The sequence below is a fragment of the Aythya ferina genome, assembly GCF_964211825.1.
Source record: "Aythya ferina genome assembly, chromosome: 17".
Lineage (NCBI taxonomy): Eukaryota > Metazoa > Chordata > Aves > Anseriformes > Anatidae > Aythya > Aythya ferina.
Window position 1 is genome coordinate 2,826,796 of NC_140316.1, and position 19,958 is coordinate 2,846,753.

Consider the following 19,958-nt stretch of genomic DNA (forward strand, 5'->3'; position numbering starts at 1 on the left):
CAAGCTAGTTGCTCTGCACAGCGCAGCACACTGTGCCGGATAGACTTTTGTATTCGCTTGATTATCTGTACCATGGCATTGCTCGAGCTAGATAAGCATATCCTACCTGATAACCGGCAGAAGTGTCACAATACCAAGGGTGCTGAGAATATCAAGATACTGTTTGTGCAATAGAAAAATATGTATATGCTGTAGCTGCCATGCACTATGGTTGTTTACAGATCCAGTACCCCTCAGTCAATCAACAGGTACAGATACCAGCACGTGTGCGCTGTGATTTACTGTAAGTCGGACCAAATATCAATTATAGCTTTTAGCATAGAACGTTATCAACACTAAAGTAAATCACTTTAAAATATTTTTGCCCTCCAGCATGTTTGGTACACAATTCCTCATGGAAAGCATTATCAACTTAAAATGACATAAAATCCGTACACCAGAGAATTTCTATTTAAGGCTAAGCTTCTTCTTTTGCATTTGGGATATTCATTCTGTATTTAAATTAAGATTTTTTTTTTTTTAATTTTTTTTTTTTTTTTTGTGTAGCCTTGAAGGCAATTCCAAGAGTAGGAAGTATTTAGAACTGTGGTTCACTACACGGTTTCCAAAATGCCCTACAGTTAGCAAACACTGACAAGCAGTACTTCAGGTAGCCCCAAATTTCAAACAATAACTGAACAAGTGTCAAACACATTTATCCCAACCCTGTGACATAACTGGAGCCCCCTCTGAAATGTTAGTGTGGCCAGAAAAGCTGCATTATAACAAGAAACAAATGCAGAAGTGGAAAGATTACATTCTCTGACACAGTTGTCCTGATCTTTGGGTGGCAACTGCAGTTGTTGATCTGGACACACCAAGTGTTGGTAAGAACTAGAGCAATGAAGCAAGGTACTGAATATTTTTAGAGGTTAAAGCCATTCAGCAAGTTCACTGATTGCTTTGCATTTGACATGAAAATAGGATCAGATTGAAAATACAACATCAGATACAAAAACTATCCTTAAAAGAGAAAAACCCGTCATTGTCACATGAAGGCAGGTGCTCTTTTCACAAAGTTATCATTTTAGATTTTAAGATACTGAGTGCAAATCAATCTGGTTTAAGAAGAAAATGTATGTGGAAAAGAACTGCAATTGTTTTCCTACCGCTTGTTTTGAAGCTATTATACTTCTCTGCTCTTCTCCTCTATTTTTGCAGGCTAAACTTTTGCTAAGTATTTACACCAACACAGACTGATTATAAAATAGTTTATACCATGTAAACCCCATGGAGTTCTCTGGGCCCTTCAAGGCCCTGTGCCTGGTAACATCTCTATTCCTTCACTGCTTTGCCTCCATCCCATGTTTGGGCCAGGGTACTTACCACATTCCCCCAGAAAGGGAACACTTCAACACTTCATCATCTTCTCCTTTCATCTTTCTGTTCTCTCCAGCTGACAAGTCAGTGAAAGCCCTGCTGGGCAACACTAAGCCCTTCAAAGAGTGCTTAACTTTTCCTGCTACTGCCGAGCAGGAACTGGTCCTTGTACACACAACTACCACAATTATTTATATTTCAAGAGATCTAGCTGAAAGTGGTTTTACTATGGCCACCTGCAGCAAACAGTTGCTGATGTCATTTACTGAAGTATAACAATCAGGAACAACTAGAATGTTAAATAACAAGCATTTACTTTAAACGTTACACAAGGAAGTCCTCCTTTCAATTTTTAAATATTTAACCAGCTTTTATTAAAATGGAAAATGAACCAGGAAATTTTAGCATGAAAAATTCATGTCCCTTAAACAGGAGGAAGAAACAAGGAGCAGGACATCCACATTATAAATATTTCAAAACACATCTATAAAGGAAAAGATACTGTGCTATCTCATAACATCTCGGGTAAATATCATATTTGATACCAATTTGGTAAAGAATCAGAAGGCTTGGTGAGTTTGACAAAAATACCTAAGTGATACTGAAAAGTATAACGCTAAGAAATATTTCACCTGAATTTAGGCTGTGAACCCATCTTTGCTCCCATTTGTGGGATAATGCCAGCAGTGATATGAACTGGGAGATTTCTGTGATAATTCAGAGCCCATCAGCTACAGAAATGACAGTCCCTATTAGTTACAGTTATATGGGAGTGGCAGACTTTTTTATTGTTAGTTTCACTTGTCTGAACCATAAAAAGCTCATTACTCTGAAAGCTGCCTTCTTATTTTATTCTCTAGACAAAGGCAGTACCAGGAGAACTCTATCACACACACTACACTGGGCAATATTTGACCTATCAAATTTGTAATAAAAAAATCATTTTCATCCTGACTGTTTCTTCTTGCTGCATTTTTCACCAACTTCACAGTAAGAGATAAATGACATTTTAATAGAATTTTAAACTGACTAAATTAAAATGCTCAAGGTAGTGTTTAATGAGGCATAGTGCTGGCCACATTGCCTTTATTATAATTATAATCTTTGAAATTTTGTTAAAAGACTATCACTCTATTACACTCTTTCCTGAAGGTTGGGGTAAATCAGGACTCGGAAAGTAAGCAAAAAAAGAAAACAAATGCATGTCCTACTTCTAGGCTTGGGGAGTTTAACTCTAAAAAATCAATAAGTAGCTTTGACAAGCTCTAATGTACTGAGAGATGGAACTATCATTATTCTCTTTGGGAATAAATCAGAAAGTTTTGACAACAGCATTCATGTCACCAATCCTTCTTTATGCCTTAATATTTGTTTACTTTTTTGTTCACTGGGATAGTCTCCAGAGGCGGATATCTCATTTTTATGAAAGTAGCACTGTTCACAGTTGGAAACAAAAACCTAGGATTTACTTTCAGTTCACTTCTCTCCCGTGAATTCCCTATACGAATTTTTCATTTGAAGCAATTAAGAAAAAACATATTGGTAAGTAGAATGCTATTTAAACTAGAAAAGATCAGAAAACATTCTATTGCTTTATTTATGTGCATTTAGACAGCACTGCAATGCATTAATTCAAGTGTTTTCTTCTCTGTATTCCTTTTTTACTTTATTTTCTATTTATTAATCAACTTTGTCCTGTGCTCATGAAGGTGAAGGATTAGAGAGAGCTGCAGAAAAGCAAGTCCAGGGGAGAGCAGCCTTCATGTAGCTCTGCTCTGGCAAGAATAAGTGCATAAATGTATTCACTGAAAGCAGTCATGACCAAGTCAGGCTTCACATGGTATTTTGTTTTCCTCCTGTTTCACTTAGAATAACAAGTCACCCTCAGCCTTGTCAGGGGCTGAATATTTAAGTAAAATACCAAACCTCGCTCTCTGAATCTGTGAGCAACCCATGGAATGCTCTTCTATAGAAACAGAAAGAGCTATATGAAAGAAAACATGCAATGCTTCATAATATGTACTTTCTTTTCTCTTTTTCAATTCATAATTTGTTTTATTTTTTTAAATATATGTCCATTTACAGTCCCCATTGTCTTTGATTAAAGTCACTAGATCCTTCCCTAACACCGGCAAAGAGCATTAAGCCCAGATGCCATGTGAGGGGTAAGAAACAGTGAAGGAAAAGAGTGGTTCTGGCCCTAGGAAAACTTAGGATGCAGACAATGTGTTCAACCTTCCCTTAGAAAGCTAATGTGTTACATGCTTGGGGAAAAAAATAAAAATAAAAATAAAATAAAATATTAAAATAAAATAAAATAAAATAAAATAAAATAAAATAAAATAAAATAAAATAAAATAAAATAAAATAAAATAAAATAAATAAAGCAGCAGGTTGTCTTTTAAATGCCTAGATTCATTCTGAGTACACAGTCAGAAAGGCTGGACAGAAGCAATTACAGTGGCTTTATTTATTTTTTTATCTGTGCCTATGGTTCTTTCCTGACTGACAGGATAGCTGACTGCAATAACATGTTCAGTCTCCTCAGTCAGATGTGCCTGTTTGTTTACTTCTGTTTTTACCATTTTAACAAACAAATAGTGACAAGGTGCAAATCAAATAGCTTGGCTATATTCTCTAACTATAGATCTAGTTCGAAGATATATTTATTTCAGATTTTAGAATGACCTTGCCCGTGAAACAGGAGCATTTCATCAACTCTCATCTGAAACCTTACAGTACAGAGTTTGCAAATGAAGTATTCCCATGGACATGAGAAATTTTTATTTTTTTTTACAGTGCTATTGCTGTTTGTGTAATACTATTTCTACCTTTTGTTACTGGGATTGCAAAAAACAAATATGTTAGCTTTCACATGAAACACCTACAAATCTAATTAGAATTTAAATGTAATGTCCAAAACATTATTTCAAATATCTGAATTTTCTGTCATTAGGCCATAAGTTACATTTACCTTTAATCACCACTCCCAGAAAGAATTCTTTCCTATTCCTGAATAAATGACTTAAAGACAACCACAAAACTATTCACTGTGTTGTCTGCCTAATTTTCACCATCTTAATACATGTCCAGAAAGTAGCCGGCTGAGGCTGAAGATCAAATGAAATATAAGAAGTAACAACAAATTACCTTTGTGACAATTATAGAACATTTTCCACTTAGATATCCTCCAAAGTTTTTAAAAGATAGGCAACTTTTACCACATTTTCCAGAAGAGGAAAGCCCAGAAAATAAGACACTTTCTCAAGGAACATCCAAGTCAGTCAAAAGGAAATGTGTAGTTTCAGCCCATGTCAGGATCTCTCTCCTCTCCTCTCCTCTCCTCTCCTCTCCTCTCCTCTCCTCTCCTCTCCTCTCCTCTCCTCTCCTCCCCTCCCCTCCCCTCCCCTCCCCTCCCCTCCCCTCCCCTCCCCTCCCCTCCCCTCCCCTCCCCTCCCCTCCCCTCCCCTCCCCTCCCCTCCCCTCCCCTCCCCTCCCCTCCCCTCCTCTCCTCTCCTCTCCTCTCTGCTCTTCTCTCTGCTCTTTTTTTCTTTTTTAATAAATTATTGTTGTAGCATGTAGATAGTCTAAAATACTTTATGTCAAAAACAATATTTTTGTTTTTGACATACATACATTACATTACATTACAACACATTACAGTATTGCAAATATGCAATACTGTAATGGTGTATTGTATATTTCTCTTTTTAATTTAACATGATATCTATTTCCTTAATTTCCTTCTTAATGCAGGCATATGTTTATTTTATTTACCAACACTAATTTCAACTAAATTATGCAAGTAGTATAATTATTTCCAACCCTTTTTCTGAACCAATAGCTGTTCCTAAAGCATGGAAAACAACAAGTGACAACAACATGAAATAAAATAATGTTATTCTAAAGATGGTAGGTTTTTTGAAAGACTACAGCACTTTCACAAGCCAAAATCTCTAGACCAGACAAGATAGAAGACAATTCAGAGCATCTGTGAAATTACAAACACCAATGAGATAGCCAATGGCAGCATAACAAAACAAAACAAAACAAAACAAAAAAAGAAAGAGAGAGAGAGAGAGAAGCAGATTGAAAGATTGAACCTGGAAAGTTGCCAGTCTTTTAAATTTCTATATAGCTAAAGGCAAGAGCCCTGTCAACAGACAACAGAAAAAAAAAAAAAAAAAAAAAAAAAAAAAAAAAAGATAATTTAAGTCTGATAACCAGATAAATTCCTGATAACCAGATAAATTCCATAAAAATGATATTCTATTTATTCTATTTCCTGGGACAAAATAATAGAAGATAATAGAAGGCTAGAGGAGTATCAGAAGGATATTGCCCGTGTTTTTTCTTCTTCCATAATTACCTGCTTATTACCGATGTTGTACAGGCTACTGAGCTAGACTACTACTTTTTCCATGTATCACAAAGCTTTCACACTGTCTATAACTTCATCAGGATGTCATCTGAGCTGAATATAAGCAGCAGCTCTGTCACATCAGCTGGAAATAAGCTTCCCGCCCATGGAAGAGTATAGTTTCCAGATATTTAAGGCTTTGAAAAGCTTCCAGTAGATCATTTTCTCCTTTTCTTCCTTTTGCAACAAGTAATTAAATGCTGTAGAAGATAATTTGCAATAATCATTTGGTTGTTGAGGCTTCTTTTCTCTTTAAGAATGAGAATGATTTTATGTTTAAATCAGTGCGATAAGATTCCTGCTAGGTATATCCATGTGATTAATAAATTACCATATCTAGTATTATTGAAACTGCACTGTATATTAAGATACTCACAATCAAAGTAGCCTGTAAACATGCACACACTTAGGTACATTGGCTCAGATGGCAGACAGCCATCTTGGTCGTTTGTTTTAAGTCAGATCTGCTTAATTAAATTCCCATGTCCATCTTCTGCTGATAATATACATGTAGGATGAACATCTCTCCATTATTAAACCAACTATAAACCCAACTAGTGTAATTACTTTTGCATGCTTATTAATTATTATATCATAATGGAATAATGTATTTCAAAACAGACCATAAATGAGGAGTATATAATGCTGATGTTCGCCCTTAAAGACCGACAGTTCTTGTGGTATTTGACAAAGTTCTTATTACTGCTAACTCCTATGCAATACACAAGCATAGAGTAACACAGGTTTGATTATGGTATTTTGTGTATATAACTGTTTGGGGAAGATGAAAATAAAAGTGTTATCTGCTGTCCCATGGGCTATATATTTAGTAGCAACAGCATAAGAGTACCTATGATCACTACTACCTCTTGAGTATGCACTATAGAATATCTAGACTTCCACCTATTTAAAAGGATGGGGGGAAAGCATTCAATATACTTATGTAGTGGGCTATCAGTTGAGGTATTTAAGAACAAAAAGATGACTTTCTAAACAGTAGTTATGTCTATCATCCCCACTAGATTACTGTCACTGCCTATGTTTTATAATGCACTTGTCATCCAGGATAAATGGAGATTGATGACAACTATTAGTCTGTTGTTTTTTTGTTTTGTTTTGTTTTGTTTTGTTTTGTTTTTCACACTTTCTGTGTATTCAGTACCATTCTGCTTAAAAATGTTGTTCTGTAAAAACATGACTTATGCATCAGCTGTATTGTTCATTGGTCCAAATCCTATGTTGATGAATATCAGTGTAGTGCTACTAACTTAAAACACAAGAATAGCAAAGGACTCTGACAGGCCACCATGCCAAACCCCTGCAAAATCAGCCATTAGCATGAATGGCATTAGATACATACATGTACATCACCAGCCACAGAAAAAGTCATCATCTTAAAATAGTTATATACAAAGTAGCAAAGGTTTAAAATATGTAATACACTTAGAAAAAGAGAAAACTAGAGTTATTACCACCGTTCTTAAATCTTTCAGTATCAGAAAATGTTAGGTGCCATTTTTATTTATTTATTTTTAAACATTAGTTCTGGACTTTTCCAGGATTTTAACTGTATTCTGTGGTTTAAAGCAAGGATTCGTGTCCCTGGGGATACTAATTCACTTAATGCATACAAAGGTCCTTTCTCTTGCTCAGCTCTCACTGACAGTTATTTTATCACCCATCAATGCAATTCAGGACCTATTCATTTTCTCTTGTAGATAGACATCCTCATTTTTAGGCCCTAAGTTGTGACTTTGCAGTTTATATTATTAAACTGAAACCCTGTTCTATTACTACAGTCAACAAGGAATTTTATCCTTACTATTGGGTAATATAGCTGTTTGCATGACTGGCAAACTTCCTTAACTTTCTGTCAGTCACAAATTGCATTTATCTCTTGATTTTTCTCTTTTCTTTAAAATCTGTTCTGAGGCTCTGCACAGAATCAAGATCAAACTAAGAGGCTTGTAGTTCTTATTGCTGAATATCTGATAAGGCATTTGTACTTCCATGTTGTAATCCTCTATTCATCACCTCTAACCAGGATGTAAAATCAGTTACTAATTATGATCTACCTAAATAGAAAAGACAACAATTAACTGAAACATTTCACTTCTCCAACAGAGGATTATAAACTCTGTTGAGTTCCTATCCCCTGGCAGTAACCTAATGGATGAGGGAATTCTCTGAATGGCACTAAGGCGGCTACTTTCCTGCTTCCAGATTCTGCATTCAGTCCAGCCCAAGCAGCAATGCCTTCCTTGCCTCCATGCTCTACATCTTCCTGCATTACACCTGCTGACTGGGGCAGAGATGACTTGCTCTGGGGCCAGTGCTATGGGCATCCTGACCAGTTAACTCCTATGTCACCATCCAGGGCAGTCCTGTGTTCCTGGTTAAAACTCAGGTACTGCTGGGGTAAAGCCTTCACTGAAGACTGTAGGAATCTCTTGGATTGTACACAAGTGGTTAAGCTGTGGTGTAGTTCCTCTACTCAACTTTCTCTGAATTACTGTCATTATTTATCTACCTTTACATTTGTTGTAAAACTACTTATTTAAATAATATTAAATAATAAATATTTTTTTTGGATTGCAGTTATACTATAAATCACAATTACAAGGAATTAATATAAACACTTTGTAGTATTTTATCATTAGGAGAACACTACATAATCTTCATCTAGAAGGTTAATCTGTCTGTGGCAGTTGTGCTGAGATTTTTGGCCTTTTTCTTTATTTTTTCTCCCTCTTTCCCTCTTGCAAAATCACAGCAACTATATGGCTAAGAAAAATTTATAGTTGCCCAGATGGTAGCAGCTACCTGAAGAGAATGAAGGTGGAAGCAGTATTACTGACATTTCCATTTAAAACTTTTTTTTTTTTCCAAGCAGGGCTATCTTTGAGGAACTTCACCTTTTTATGTGTTTTCAAGCATTCAGACAGCAGAAAAAGACATACTAGAAAAGTAGGAAAGACAATTCACCAGCTTGCTAACTAAGACAGAGTAGTTTGTTTCTGGATTCTATAAATTTGTTTGTTAACTGAGATTGAGCTGACATGTAGAAAGAATAGGACTGTCATCCTAGTTTGTAATCTAAATGAACAGAACATACAGAGTGTCCAAAGAACAATATATTAGAGGGGGCGTTCATTTCTAAACGTTTGCCTGTAAGTTTCATGTAACTTTGACTCTTACCAAATTTACTGGAATTTTGAGTTATTCAGAATATCAATACTTGAATTTTATCTGAAACATAGTCTTACTTGAACAGTAGTCACCCAATTGCTGTGCCAATTTCCTGGCAGATGCTGCCAAAATGCTGAGAAGCCAATGGTATCACTTGGTGGAACGCATGCAATTTAAGTGGACTCAGAAGAGTTTTACATTAATTGATCGTAAGCAGATCATTATAAATAGTTAAATTCTTGAAGCAGGCAGTGCTTAGATGGAAGTACATGCAAGAAAATCGACAAGAGTATTTCTATTAGCAGTCAACTAGCAGTACCCATGTACTCTATTTTTAATTGGTTTAAAAAGCTTACACACACACTTGCATTCATCACAACTTTCAGGATACTGTTAGCAGAAGTTTACAGTCACAAGACTTCGGTATGTTCCTATACAATTCAAGCTAATTTATTTCATAAGGTGAATTCTTTAAGGAGCACTGCTTACTGAGATGTAAAATGATCATAGCATTTCATGTGTTTGTGATGGGTTTGAGATATTGCTCTTCACTTCCCACACAGCTTTTTAATAAAAGTGCTGCCAGTTTGCTGACCTTCCCCTCTTCAAGGTTAATGGTTTGTTATCTATAAATTACTTTTCATGCTACAGCTTGGGTTATGAACTCCAAAATTGTCTTCTGTGGGCTCTCTCTTCAATTTGTTTTAGGCTCAGAGAAAAGCACATTTCCTAGTAACTGAGGCAGATTTCACAATGGAAAAAAGTACTGCAGAAATGAAAAGAGATAATGCTGGCTTTAGAAATTTGCTGTTTTGTTGTATAAGAAGACATACAATTATTTCAGTTGGTCGACATTGTGGAACAACTACTGTCATGTTCTCTAGTAAAGCTGAATACCTACACGACTACAATTTACCAAACACTGCCCTGGATTCCTCTTTCTTACATATAGAGCATTTAGGCTAAAGATGTTGCAGAGAGACAGAAGCTAGCTACAATGCATTATTGTAAATGATGAGATATATGTTAATAGACAATTCATAATCTGCAGTCTTTGTTATCATTATGGAACATCTGCTAGTTAACAGCCAACTTGGTAATAAATTCTGCCCTGGTATTTTATAATCCCATCGGTGTAAGATGGAAAAGAAGAGATAATATTCTTGAGAGGTAGTACAGGTTTGCATCCCACTAAGGACAGCATGAGCAGAGGGTGTTCAGCAATACCTGGCAGTTTTCACGTACTTTAATGATGTATCACATAATGCTTTACAAGTTGGTCCTTTACATGCTTTCAGATTTGAGAGTGAGTTTTATAAGTGACAGATGACAAGATTCAAGTGGTGTATTGTAACTCTGGACCAGGAAATGCACATTTGCTTTCAAGCTCTGGGAAACACTAGAGTATCTACACTGACAAAAGAATATAACTTCTTGCCTTCAGATGTTATTTTGATCATAAAAATAGCTGTAAGTCTCTCATCCAGTCTGACTGTTGTTTGCTAGAGACATTTACTTTACATGATGCCATTACAGTAGAAATGTGTAACTCAGCCAATAATGCAAGCAAAGCTTTCTTGCCATGCTCGTGGTACCTTTGCACGTATATCTGCAGTATTGTCAACTATTTAATTTGGTATGAAATGTCTCTATTACTCTTAATTTTAAGTTTTTTGTTTGGTTGGTTGTTTTTTGTTTGTTTGTTTGTTTGTTTTTTGTTTGTTTGTTTGGGGTTGTACATGGCATTATGCACTTTAGAATTAAAACTCGTAATGATTCAATTATATCTTTATCAACAGATACCAAAGGCCAGATTCTTCCTTATGGTTAACTAATAATAATTCCATTATTGCCATTCAGAAACTATTGAAATTATGCCAGCTTATTCCAACAGGCAATCAGCTCAACTTTTTTTTGTCCAAGTTGCTTGAAAAGAATTGCTGATTTTTCAGCTATTTCCCCAAAATGTCCTGCATCCATTCTTCTTCCGTTTAATTACTCAGTGGTCCATTACATTGTGCATGAGAGCACTGCCAGGTGGAACTCACTTTTATTTTCCATTCTCTAAGACTGAGCTGTTCAATGGCTGTGAGGTATGTCTTCCCCACCCCCCCACTTCCCCCCAGGAGTTCATTGTTCATTAACCAAATCTCTAGTTACAGTCATGTGTGCAATGTCTTCAAGCTATTTTAGTCCAATTTTTATCCATCGTTTATATATATATATTTAAAAAGATAAACTCTTTAAAAGGGGAAAAAAAAAAAAAAAAAAAAAAAAAAGCAGATGTGTTTATGTTTCCAGGGGGTTGCTCTTCCTCTTTTTCTTAACAGTTTTTTCTTATTTACTTATAGTTTCCACTCTCAACTCTCAGTACATAGACTTCGCACTACATGGTGCACTGTAATTGAACATTTAAACCAACAAAATCATGTACGTACCATATGTTATTTTTGAGAAAGAAAATGCCTAATTGGAGCATTTTCCATATTTTGTAAATTTTTATATGAAAACATGCCCAGCTTTGAAAACACATTTCTATTAACAACTAATCTGCCATGAGTAACATAGAAATTATGTTTTAAAATACAATTTAATCATTACAAAACATCATATAGTTGTCTTATTGGTTATTTACTGTCTTCCTGTTTAATTACCAGCTACCTATGGACAGAAAAGAAGCTTTTGGCTATCAAATATAAACTCAATCCCTGTAATGTTTTGCTGAAATATTCATTTTCCTTTGTGTACATCTTGTCTTCTCAATTACATAAGTGAGCTGCAGCAATGAAACCCAGGGTTCCTATACCACTAGCAAGAATATAGATCTGTTTTTCATCTACTGTAAGAGACAAGGATAACCGGGAGCATGCCAACACTGGAGCAACAGTAGTATCAAGAGCAGTACAGGTTAAAATAAAGGTGCCAAAGTAAACAAGCTTCAACTTGAAATGAGTAAACAACTTATTTCTTGAAAAAAAAAAAATAAAGGTCTTAGACTGGAGACTCCATTCCTAACAAAAAGCTTTGAATCACGTTAGAAAACAAGACTTGGATGCTTTAGAACACAACAGTTTCTATTTGTCCTTCTTAAGTAAAATATACTCTGAAATAAGTAACATTTCCAGGTGTGATGTGTCTGGCAGTGGTACCCTAAGACATCATCTTAAAAGCATCAGAGATCCATTTATAAAATAGACATTATAAAAAGATTAAAAGCTTTAGGGTTAAAGAGAAAGAACGTGGTGCTGCAGCATTTCCATCAGAGTAAATCAGGATAGTAAAACTATCAATTCTTTTATCTCTATGCAAAATTTATATTGGTTAAAACCCTACGCCTTTCATTATCTAAATTAAAACTACCCTGTATATTGAATTCAGAGATTAGCTTGCTGTTCTACACAGTAGTCTTTGATGTCTCAAGATTAGTATTCATGAAGTCTCAGACTATTAACTGCACATGTATAACATCTGATAAGAAAAATATCTTACAGACCACGATTGTTGTAGGATACTTTCAGTTCTGATTTTTATCTTTCATTCTGTTGTGTATCCTAGAGTTTACATATATTGTCAAACAATATTTTAATATTGGTTCTGGCAGGTTTTTCATAAGATAGATTCAGCTAGAACTTAGTCAGATGCAAATTATATTTTTCAGTTTCTTTCTAACTTTAAATAGTTTTACATGAGTGATAATTTTCAAATTCAGTTGCCTGCAATATTGCCCAAACCATTGGCAGGAATCACCAGTAATTGCTCACTCCTCGGTTTAGCCCAGAATATTGCACACTATATGAAATACTGGCCAATATTGACACCTATTGTTTTTCATCTAAGAGCCTGAAAGACATTAAATGTTAGTGAACTATGATAAAAATTATGAATCACCAAAAAATGTTGCATGTGGCACTAGTGTTTTGAAAATAATACCATTCAATGAAACAAAAAAACAGCAGCCAAAAACGTAATAAATGAGGAAGTGTCTAGCACCACCAGACAACTTCAGTTACTCTGTTGCTCATCCTAGGCTTAGCTCTAACTGCTGTAGTGACTATGTGAGCACTATAACAACTATAATTTAGGGACTGGCGTACAATAAGCAGGCAGTTATGTGCATTTATTTTTCTGACTAGTTGTTTGCGGTGAAGAACAGCTCTTGACAGCAGGCGTAGGCTGCCTGGGAACATCAGCTTTTGGCTGCAGGCTATCTTGGGCTGTTTTGTGAAACTACTACTTACCAACAGATTCCAAGGACAAAGGAATAGCTAAGATCTGATAGATCAAGAAAGTTTAAATAAGATGTGAGGCTAACGACAATATAAACAATGACTTCCAAGTACATCAAGGTGATTTTAAGAGCTCTTCTAAGAGACCAATATGCATGGTGACAATCAGTGGGATCAGCAAAACAAACAAACAAACAAACAAAATTAATTTGGAGAGAATCTTGTGGTTAAAAGAGAAGGGGCCCACAAGCTGCCATAAACACAAAATATTGTAAACTGCTACTTTTTCCAGAATTCACCAGGCTAACACTCAAAACCAAAAATCATGCATCATTTGTATAATTACCATACAAGATGCTGTGCAGAGAGCACTATCCACCTATGCTTCTGTGATGCCACTTGAAAACTTCTACCTATTTCCCATAGCATGGAAGAGAAAGTCAAACTCCACAGCAACAGCAACAAAAAGCAATAACAAAAGCAAATGTCAGAATTTAAATTGCAAAATACAGATGAGCCTTGACTGCTAAAACTAAATGCAGATTTGAGCATTAAAGGTTTGAAGTTACTCTGCTGGGGTTAAAGGTTGCTTGTGCTCATCCCTTTAATAAACTTCAGCTTTTTGGAACTTATGCTATGCATTCCAAGTAGACCAGGGCTGGAAGGCATTGAGAACCACCACGTAGCTGCTCTCAAAGAAAAGCTCAAAGAATTCAGTGGGGAAGATTTTCTTATTTAGCAGGGAAGATAAACCAAGTTGCTCTTTTTATAATAGAGAATGATCTTCTCAATAGAGTTCTCATGCTGGAATATAACTTTCTAAAACAGAGACTTATGTCTCCTGAAAATAACAGATACTGTAGACCCCTTTGGTTGAGCCCTGTAATTCCTACTCAGATCTCTGGATTTAGAGAAATATAATCTTTTGAAAGAGACAGAAATTCCCATCAAATTCCCATCAATTTGAAATTCTGGAGCTTCAATTTTGCTGTCTTTCAAATTATACTTTCATGAATGTGTCCTCCACAAATTCATATTATTTTTTATATCAGCAATTCTATTAAGCTGTGCGTCTCTGTGTGTCTTGTTACAACAAGGCAATGCTATCATTTAAAACTGGTTTCAGTCTAGCTGTCCTTATAAAAGAGTAAATCAGAATTGTTCCCCAAGAGCTGTGAAGAATTAAAACGCCCAATCCACAAAACAATGAAACATAAGAGCAGTTGTTTCCCTCTAAAAATATGGATGCTGAACTATTTCTAGAGATGCATAGTCACACCTAAAAGAACTTAATAATCACAGAACATGAAGCCAGAAAATGTAATGGACAAAGAAGCTCTTTACCATTATACATACTGCTGTACTTTCAGGCTGCTTTGCACAAATAAATATTATAAAAATCTATTCATATAGATAAGGTAAAGCACTTTTAAACCCATGCTAATTTGTAAAACAAACATCGATATCTTACATTAAGAAGCTTAGCTAAACAGCTCTTTTATGTGACTGATTTTTTTTTTTTCTCAAAAATACACTAGAAGCTTTCTTAGTAAGTGTTGAAGGTGAGGGCTGTAGCGACCACAGAACATAACAGAGTATTTTGAACTTTTTATAGTTCACCTTTCAGCATTAGCAGAAGAATATCATAAGATAAAATGGGATTATCTTGAGTGTCATCATGCAGCACTTACAGGACAAGCAGGCGATCAGGCCCAGTCAGCACGGGTTTATGAAAGGCAGGTCCTGCTTGACGAACCTGATCTCCTTCTATGACAAAGTGACACGCTTGGTGGATGAGGGAAAGGCTGTGGATGCGGTCTACCTTGACTTCAGCAAGGCTTTTGACACTGTTTCCCATAGCATTCCCCTCAAGACACTGTCTGCTCGTGGCTTGGATTGGCATACGCTTCATAAAAACTGGCTGGATAGCCGGGCCCAAAGAGACGTGCTGAATGGAGTCAAATCCAGTTAGAGGCCAGTCACTAGTGGCGTTCCCCAGGGCTCAGTACTGGGGCCGGTCCTCTTTAATATCTTTATCAATGATCTGGATGAGGGGACCGAGTGCACCCTCAGTAAGTTCGCAGATGACACCAAGTTAGGTGCGTGTGTCGATGTGCTCGAGGGTAGGAAGGCTCTGCAGGAGGATCTGGATAGGCTGCACCGATGGGCTGAGGTCAACTGCATGAAGTTCAACAAGGCCAAGTGCCGGGTCCTGCACCTGGGGCGCAATAACCTCAAGCAGAGCTGGGGGATGAGTGGTTGGAAAGCTGCCCGGCAGAGAAAGACCTGGGAGTATTGGTGGATAGTCGGCTGAATATGAGCCAGCAGTGTGCTCAGGTGGCCAAGAAGGCCAACAGCATCCTGGCTTGTATCAGGAACAGTGTGACCAGCTGGGCTAGGGAGGTGATCGTCCCCCTGTACTCGGCTCTGGTGAGGCCACACCTCGAGTACTGTGTTCAGTTTTGGGCCCCTCACTACAAGAAGGACATGGAGGTGCTCAAGCGAGTCCAGAGAAGGGTGATGAAGCTGGTGAGGGCTCTGGAGAACAAGTCTTATGAGGAGTGGCTGAGGGAGCTGGGATTCTTCAACCTGGAGAAAAGGAGGCTCAGGGGCGACCTTATTGCTCTCTACAGGTACATTAAAGGAGGCTGTAGTGAGGTGGGTTGGTCTCTTCTCCCATGTGCCTGGTGACAGGACGAGGGGGAATGGGCTAAACTTGCTCCAGGGGAGGTTTAGTTTGGATCTTAGGAAGAACTTCTTTACTGAGAGGGTTGTGAGGCATTGGAACGGGCTGCCCAGGATAGTGGTTGAGTCACCATCCCTGGAGGTCTTTAAAAGACGTTTAGATGTTGAATTTAGTGATATGGTTTAGTGAAGGACTTGTTAGTGTTAGGTCAGAGGATGGACTCAATGATCTTGAGGTCTCTTCCAACCTAGACAATTCTGTGATTCTGTGATAATTTCTATCTATCTGGCACTTTCCAGTCAATTCTACCTTTGAGATAAGACAGTTGTGAAAAGTTGAATTTACAGACTATTGTATATAAAACATGAAGTTACGAGGGAGGCTTGACCATCAGGAAATTTTAATGGAGAATATGTAACTCAAGGGATGCATGTTAACACCAGTCCTTTTTCTGGAAACAGATATAGGAAGGCTGAAGGCACTCCACATGTCCTGTATGATGAGCTTAGTCAACCCCATTTAATCCAATGCTGTACTGGACCAAAATATCCATTTTGTAATGCTGATCCTTTCGTAGTAAAGTCTGTAAACATCTATGACAAACTTGAGATTCTTGCAATAATTATTTGGCTTTTTTCAAATCCACAATGACTAAAGGTGCCCTTGTATTTCACAATCTGATGCTGTGTGTGAGTACTTAATGCTAGTTCTGCAGCATCTGCTTTAGAGCAGATCAGAGCCATCACACAGCACAGGCCTGAAAATAACCTTGCCTATGGAAAAATCTGGTCTGTGCTCAGGAAAACTAGTTTTCTGATAAATGTTGCCCTTTCAGTGTACAGAACTAAGGGAACAGAATGTTCTGCTGCTTAGATTTCTAAGGGAAAATTATAATTTATTTTATCAGGGCATTCTGTTCTCAAGGAATAAGGCCGCAGAGATTAAGAAGCCTCTCTCAAGAATTAGTACAGATATGTCACCCTGGTCTCCTAAAACTGAAGGATTTGCAACAGCTTATTGAGCTTTCTGTTTTATTAAAAAGAAAAAAAAAAAATCTTAGGAGAACTTATGCTTCAAAAGCAAACTCCTGTGTTCAACATTAAAATAGAGAATGAACTTGTACCAATTCTTCTCTAAGTACTGAAGTCATACATTAAAGTTATTTATGAAATAGAAGGAACAATGCTGTCAGTCTTTACACATCATGTTTCAGTTGTTGGTAACATCAGCATGGAAAACCTTGAAATATAAAATAGTTGTTTACAATTGTCTTTTTGATATGTTTTTCTGTGCCACAAGTACAGTATAATAATGCAATTTATCTACCACTCAAACCAATTATTATTTTGCTCTGCTTTGTTTGTCCATGGGCTACCATGTGCTTTACTCCCTGGCAGTTAGATAAGTCCTCATCAGTGCTTTAGGAGTTTTATGGCATTTCAGTGGAAAAAAAAAGCTGCACAACTCTTGGAGCTCTTTCTCAGGGTTTGTGATACTGTTTATAAACAGGTTATCACCTTTCTTTGTATTCCTGGACAAATCCCTTCTAAGGATCTGATTTTGTATAAGGAGCTCCTGAGGTACCTACAAAATCTCAGGATCAGCTTTAAAATAGTCACATTTTCTCAAACATATTCTCAGCAAACGGCTTTAGAATTCCACAGAGCAGTAGGTACAGGGATTTATCATTTGTCTGTCATTATTACTGGGAGAAAGTAAAAAAATACCAAGATGATCTTTTGTGTAGCTTCTACCACCTTCAAGGTTTTCTGTCAGCCCTGTTTCAGCATTGCCTGCTGATAGAAGTAAAATGTAAAATGTTCAGGCCATGCAACAAAGTCAGTTACTTGAAAGTTTCTTCAGGATCATAACGAAAAAGTACACGTTTAACATATTCTCTATCAACATAAAATCAAATTGTGATCAAGTAGCATGACTGGCTCACACAGCAATCAAAAGAGATATTTATTATCTCAAAAGGAAGGGAGATGGAAAGCTGGGGGTTCTGCTCAGTAACTGGAGAATTCTTGCAAGTTTTAGAATCAAATTTTGACTGATAAGGGCTTCTCTGATTCATTGGAGAATGTTATGCAATTGTATACATTTAGAGGACAAATATCTTGCTACTTCCTATCCAAATATCTTCATTACTGATTTATGACCAGTTGTTATTGTGCCAGCACTGCCTTTCAACTTCAATAGCCTTCTTTCTCCATGGCATGAAGCCTCTGATGCATGTTCAAGTAGCAAACAAGGTTTGCTAGGTTTATTTTATCCAGGATATAAAATTTACCATTTTCAAGCTTGTCCTTGTAAAATATGATTTATTTTTTTCTTTTGATCATTCTAGCGATCCACACCCATACTGATTTCCAAACTAGATTACTTGAAGCTAATGACTATAACTAGCAGATGAGGATGGAGTCATGTAATGTCTCTTGACTGACTCCAGAAGCGTGTTGTGAGACAGGGCATGGCATTTGCCATTGTTTTGCAGTGGTGTACCATAACGACTGTGATCTAGTACAACACCCAGATTTCCTTTGTGTCATTGCCAAGAGAAGATCCACCCCTATGACCTGGCTTGCATGATGAGAAAAGTCTACTAAGAGTACAAAGACTAAAAATCAGTTTACTAACACATATTCATATATGCTAAAAGCAAACACACACTGGTAGAAACACTGGTAGAATGTTTTTAGTGTGCATATGCTTCATTTAGTTAAATCACCTAATCCAAGTAAATTACCATGCTTATTAGCACTTGTCAACTAGTTGCAACATATCTCTCTGTTATAATTTACTGAGTCTGAAAACTGCTTGCTGTTGTGCTAGGAATGTCTATGACTTTTTCTTTTTTTTTTTTTTTTTTTTTAAATGAATAGTTCTGGAAAGCACATCCAAAGACTTACATCCTTAATAACACTACTGATTTATATTCTTAATAATACCATAAGGAAAAGAAATCTGCCCACTATAAATCATTCCCATGTTGAAACAACTGGGAAAAAAAAAGGCAAAATGAACTCCCATAATAACCAAACAAAAAATGAAAGGGTCTAGGAGTTAAAAGTTGCTCATAAAAGAAAGTCTCAAGTCAGAGACTGGACATTAAAAAGACGAAAACTGTACTATGTAAAAACAGAAGTTCATTAAATGTGTGTATTAAATGTGTGTGATTTATCCCTTAATAGTCATACAATGTATAAATATTTTGTTTTTAAGGTTATATATTACTCATTATTAGACATCAGAGGCAGCTAGTTCTGACAGAGAAAAATCAATACAACTTTGCCAGTGATACATATTTATCAAGACATATTTTTGTAGTAATCTCTTTTTTTTTTGACCTGTTTTTTGATGTCCTTTTCTTTCTTCTTGCAATTTAAAAGGAAATTACCTTTTGAACTCTCATACTTCTTTTTGGCCAGAAAAAAAAAAAAAAAGGGGTTTTAAATCTGATACATTTCCCATTTGGAGGTGCATGTGTGTGTGTGGTGGACTGGTCAGTCCAACTACCTCTACATTGTCCAAAAGCAACAAGGAGAAAGCTATTATAGCTATTTTTAACCTCAATTCAAAATAGTGCAGGTTTGTAGATATAAAACTATTCTAAACTCTGGTGTATGTATTTTGAAAAAGGTTAATTTAACTACATTTATAAATACATAAGTTACCTTTCATTATTATTCAGATTTTTTTTAATGTTGCTTATTCCAGAATCCAGAAAATGTTCATAATGCAGGAACATTCAGTTGTTTTCAAAGCTAAGAAAAATGTGATGTTCATACACCTAAAACGTAGCATCTATGAAGAGTCAAAAATATTCTTGTGTAACATGGCTAAAAAAAAAGAAAGAAAATATTTTTCACTTGTGCCTGCTTATTGTTTTTACCTGTACTGTTAAACATGTATATAAAAAACTCCAAATTACTGCCTCACAAAGTACTATCTACATCCATCAATTTTAGCAAATATTAAAACCTAAATATGCATGATAATTCGATGTGACACTGACGTAGCTAGTGATCTTGCTTATGTTTCAATCATAGTCAGTACCATTATGCTGCACATTGTA

The 19,958-nt window shown here is 36.3% G+C and overlaps 1 protein-coding gene across 3 annotated transcripts in view; it reads right to left on the reverse strand.

Annotated features, from left to right (window-relative positions):
• The window catches only part of LOC311420608 (uncharacterized protein), a 363,195-nt gene that overhangs the window by 212,022 nt on the left and 131,215 nt on the right, over positions 1-19,958 (reverse strand). The window contains exon 1 of one of the 3 annotated variants that reach the window (XR_014684417.1): positions 4,510-4,686. The exons of the other annotated variants lie outside the window; for them this stretch is intronic. The gene's annotated coding sequence lies outside the window, so the exon portion shown is untranslated. Of the gene's footprint in view, positions 1-4,509; positions 4,687-19,958 lie in introns of those variants that run through there. 3 annotated transcript variants of the gene reach the window in all.